This window comes from Crocodylus porosus, unplaced genomic scaffold (assembly GCF_001723895.1).
Source record: "Crocodylus porosus isolate Cpor-Errol unplaced genomic scaffold, CroPor_comp1, whole genome shotgun sequence".
NCBI lineage: Eukaryota > Metazoa > Chordata > Crocodylia > Crocodylidae > Crocodylus > Crocodylus porosus.
Window position 1 is genome coordinate 90,418,397 of NW_017728931.1, and position 4,977 is coordinate 90,423,373.

At 48.8% G+C, this 4,977-nt stretch overlaps 1 protein-coding gene across 1 annotated transcript in view; it reads left to right on the forward strand.

The window, feature by feature from the left end:
- The window catches only part of ADAMTS20 (ADAM metallopeptidase with thrombospondin type 1 motif 20), a 180,898-nt gene that overhangs the window by 81,518 nt on the left and 94,403 nt on the right, over positions 1-4,977 (forward strand). The gene's annotated exons all lie outside the window — the stretch shown is intronic.

Below are 4,977 nucleotides of genomic sequence, written 5' to 3' on the forward strand. Positions count from 1 at the left end.
CCACGCACGAGAGAAAGCTTTGCGACCGCTCGGATTTTGCTGAGTGATCTTCCCACGAGATGTCCGGGTAATTGAAGTCACTCATGGCAACCAAGGTCCTGGAGCAAGTGGCCTCAGTCAGTTCCCGGGCGAACTCCTGGTCAGGCTCAGGACTTTGAGTGGGAGGTCTGTAGTAGACTTTAAAATAAGATAAAAATCTATTAAATATCTCCAGAATACTACTCTTCTTTGGACAATATTGTTGTAATAGGTACTTCAGACACAATACATCAAGAAATCTACTAAATAAGAAACCTTATAATAAAAACAAAACAAACTCAGCACCTTCATTAATCCATTATGACATCCATTAGTACTAACTGATAAACTGAATCTTTGGCCCTTTTCACAAGTTCATTTGCAACAGTTGCAAATCATTGTTTTGTTTTGTAATGTAGTACGTTTTAGGAGATAATGCTCACCTGAAAGTGAACAGCTTTGCAATGCCATGAGAGCACTTAATGACTTCCTGATCAGGTGTCTGCTTGCATTTTAACTTCATTCAGTAAGTGTACAATACAGCTTAAATACATATTGTGTAGCTAGAACATCCCTTACCCCTCCCCCAATCCAATCTAAGAGTCCTGAAAAAAACTCTTGGCATTTCATTGTACATGGTCACTCTAACTAGGGCTGGCATAGCCAGTCCTCTCACACAGTAATAATTGGGGATCCTGGTTTAGTCTGATTTAAAAAAAACCCTCCAATTTTTGCATTAAAAAAGTAACCCAAAATTCACATCTTTCTGTGATTAAAATGAAATACCACTATATATACATATATATCTATATACTAGTGGTGTTTCATTTTAATCACAGAAAAATATGGATTTTGGGGGTTTTTTTTATTAAAAAATTGGGGATATTTTTTTTCAGCAAAAACCAGGATCCCCGATTAATACAGTGAGGGCCCTACTTTCAGAGCCTTAAAGAAGCAGTTCTCTTGAAAATACATTCAAACATTTGGATTATGCATTCTGTCCCAGACGGGCCTTCTCCAGCTGCTCCTAGGAGTCCTGCTCTCCTGGCAGTTGGCTCCACCCCTTCCGGACCTGTTCGTCACTGGGATAGTTCGTCCTCCCGCACCGCCAACCCCGCTCTTTCCTGCCACGACTTGGTGTTCCCCAGTGGGTGGGGCTAGTTTGCGGGTCCCTCAGTAGCCCAGGCCTGGCCTGCCGGTTGCTCACGGGGCTCTGCCACCCCTACACCCAGCCTCACGCCACCTGTGGTGGTCTGCCTCCTCGTGCTCACCCAGCGTTGTTCCTGCCGGCTTCAAATGCAGTTCCCGTCCTCGGGCCCCAAATACCAGTAGGGTACAACTACTCTGAGGTCATGCACTTCCACACAAGCCTGTATGGGAGCCTCAGCCATAACCTTCATAGGCACCTCACCACAAGCCCTCCACCTTGTGCACCTCTGGGCTTCGTGCCCCACTTGGGGACTCTAGTGTCCTGGCTACCTAGCTGACCCTCCTCCAGATCCCTGACCATGGATCCCTATAAGCCAGGAGGGGAGGGGTTACCCTCTGTCGCTCACTAGTTGCCCCGTTTGAGCCCCTCTATCGAACTCCGATGATCCTGGCGGTGATCCCGCCCTGATCACCCTCCAGCTGGGTGGTCCCTGGTCATTCACCCCCTCTTTGGTGTAGCCCGTGCCCACTGTCTCGGCACTTACTTCAGGGTCCTCTGATTCTTCCGGGGCTGCCCCGGTCATTCCTAGCTCACCCAATCCCTCACTCCTGGGTCGACCCGCTGGTGTCCTGGTTGTTGTGCCTCTTTCTTCAGCCACTGCTCCTTCTGGCATCCTGGCTCTCCGTCGCCTTGCCCGCGGAGCTCACACCATTGCTGGACCTGATGGCAGTCTGGCCTCCGGGCTATCTGCCCCAGCCCCAGGGCAGCGGCCGCCATTTTTTAATCTGCTGACCGGCATCTGATGCCAACGTCAGCTGCCGGCCACAGCTGTACAAAGAGGTGGCTAATGAGCCACGCTGGTTTTCCCTCTGGCTCCGCATCTATCCTGTCCTGGGCTGCAGGTGAGCATTCCTTGTTACCCCAGCCCCTGGGACACATTCAGATAACAAGTTTTATGTATAACTTTTTATTTATGAGTTTATAGGAAAGTAGGGCTGGAAGGATCTCACAAGGCTATCTAATACAGCCCCTTGCTCAGGGCAGGAGCATCCTTGATTAAAGCGTTCCAGCCAAGTGTCTGTCCAACATGTTCTTGAAAATTTTCAGGGGTGCAGATTCCACCACTTTTCTAGGTAGCCTGTTCTAATGTCTGGTTACCCTCATAGTCAGAATGTTGCTTCTAATCTCCAAGCTAAATTTCCTTTGCTAAAGTTTGAAGGTATTGCTCCTACTCCTGTTCCCTACACTCACAGAAAAAAAAAAATCTCTATTCTCACTGTAATCTCCTTTAAGTTACTTAAAGACTTTTCTAGAACCAAAACAGTACTGCATGTGAGGCCTCACCATTGCAGTATATAGTGAAAGAATAACTTCCCTTGATTTGCAAGTGGCACTCTTGTTAATACAATGTACTATAGTTTTCACTTTTGCAACAAGAGCACACTGTTGGCTCATATTTAAATTTCACAGATTTCATAGACATCAGGGCTAGAAGAGACCTTGGAAGATCATTGAGTCTAGCCCCCTGCCCCAGGGGCAGGAAGTCAGCAAGGATCATAGGATCCCAGCAAGATAAATATCCAAATATTTCTTGAAGGCATTCAGAGTAGGTGCTTGAACCATCTCCGGCACCAGTCTATTCTAGGCCTTGGGGGATTGGACAGTAAAGAAGTTCTTCCTTATGTTCAGCCTGAAATGGTCATAGAGGAGTTTGTGACCATTTGACCTTGTAACCCCTTGGGGAGCTCTTCCCCCAGATCTTGGTGAGCACCCCGATAAACTTACAGCACCACATTGGCCTTCTTCCAGTCTTCAGGCACTTTACCAGAGCGCCAGGAGCTCTCAAAGATCTGTGCCAGGGGCTGAGCTATGATGCTTGCCAGCTCCTTGAGTACCCTGGGGTGTAAACTGTCACGGCCAGCTGACTTGAAGGTGTCTAGCCTCTCAAGGTATTCCTTCATAAGGTCAGCATTGATGGAGGGTAAGGAATCACCCTCACTTTGGTGTTCCTGTCCCGTAATAGGGAGGCATGTTCCTTGGGAGTGGTGAAAAAATGATGCAAAGTACTCATTTAGTAAGTTGGCTTTTTCCTGGGCATTAATTATCAGTTGTCCCATCTGGTTTAGCAGGGGTCCAATGTTGCCCTTGCTTTTCCTCTGGCTTCCCACATATCTAAAAAAGGACTTTTTTTTTACCTTGATACCTGTAGCTAGTTGGAGTTCCATCACAGCCTTGGCTTTCCTGGTTTGCTGCCTGCAGATTTGGACCAGTGCAGAATACTCCTTGGAGGTGGATCCAGTCCTCCATCCTTTGTAGGTCTTTCTTTTTAGACACAGGAGGTCTGCTAGTCCCCTGCAGAGCCAAGGGGCTGCTGTGCCCTTTTGCTGCCTTTCCTTTGAGACGGAATAGACTTTGCTTGTGCATCCAGGATTGCTCCTTTGAGGAGCAACCACTCTTTCTAAACTCCCCTCCCCTTTGGGTCATGGTCCTTTAGGGCCTTGCCAACAAGCCTCCTGAGTCTGTCAAAGTCAGCTTTTCTGAAGTGGAGGACTTCTGTATTGCTGACTGACTTGCCAGCTTTATGGCAAATGGTGAAGGTGATCAGCTCGTGGTCACTATCACCCAGTTTCCTTTCAATCGTTAAGTCATTGATTAGGTCATCTCCTGTTGCCAGTACCAGGTCAAGCAGTGCTTTACCTCTCATCAGCCCATAGAATTCTTGCATCAAAGAGAGCTCATCCACACATGAGAGAAAGCTTTATGACTGCTCAGATTTGGCCAAGAACTCTTCCCATGAGATGTCAGGGTATTTGAAGTCTCCTATGACAACCATGCACTGGGAGCATGCAGCCTCAGCCAATTCCCTGGCGAATTCCTGGTCAAGCTCTTGATCCTGGGTAGGAGGTCTGTAATAGACTCCCACCATTGTGTCCCCTGTGCTGTGTTCCCCATGGATTTTAACCCAGAGGGTCTCCAGTCATGCACCCTGGGTGCCAATGTTGGCTTGCAGGGACACATAGCTCTCTTTGACATGGAGAGCAACACCCCTTTTTGTCTACTTGTCTCTCCTGTGCAAGGTATAGCCATCTATTCCTGTGGTCCAGTCATGGGTGGAGTCCCACCAGGTCTCCGTTATTCCTATGACATTATAATTTTTTGTGTTAAGCAGGAGGACAGGTTCCTCCTGTTTATTCCCCAAGCTCCTGGCATTTGTATACAGGCAGACAAGTGTCCCTTTTGGGGCCCCTGCCTTACCTACAGCTTGTTCCAGGGCTGGGGTAGGGGTGGGCTTTCTTAAAAGCCTTGGTCTGCTGGCTTTGCAAGGGTTCCTCAGTGGGCCGGCAGTGGCGGTAGCCCATCCTCTGGCAGGCTCCATTTAAAGCCTGGTGGAGCAGATCAGCCAGTCTGGCTGAGAAGCACCTCCTCCCCAATGAAGAGAGTTGGAAGCCATCCCTTCCCAGCAACTCACTACCTTTCTGAGTGGACTGTGGTCATGGAAGCCGAAACCTTCCTGATGACACCAGCGCCGCAGTCTTTGGTTCACTACCTCAATCCTCCTCTCCAAAGAGGTCTATTGCAGTGGTCACCAACCAGATTAATTTAATCAACTGGTTGGTCATAGAGCCTCTGACAGCAATCTCAGTTTGTCAGAGGCTCCATGATCGGGAGTAGCAGGATGAACGTGGCTGGGCTGAGCTACACCCCCTGCTGCTCGGGCTGAGCTGGGTGAGTGGGGTTGGAGCCCGGGAAGCAGGGTAGGGCTGGAAGGGCAGGTGGAGCTGGGCATGTGGAGGGCAGGTCAGGGGGTA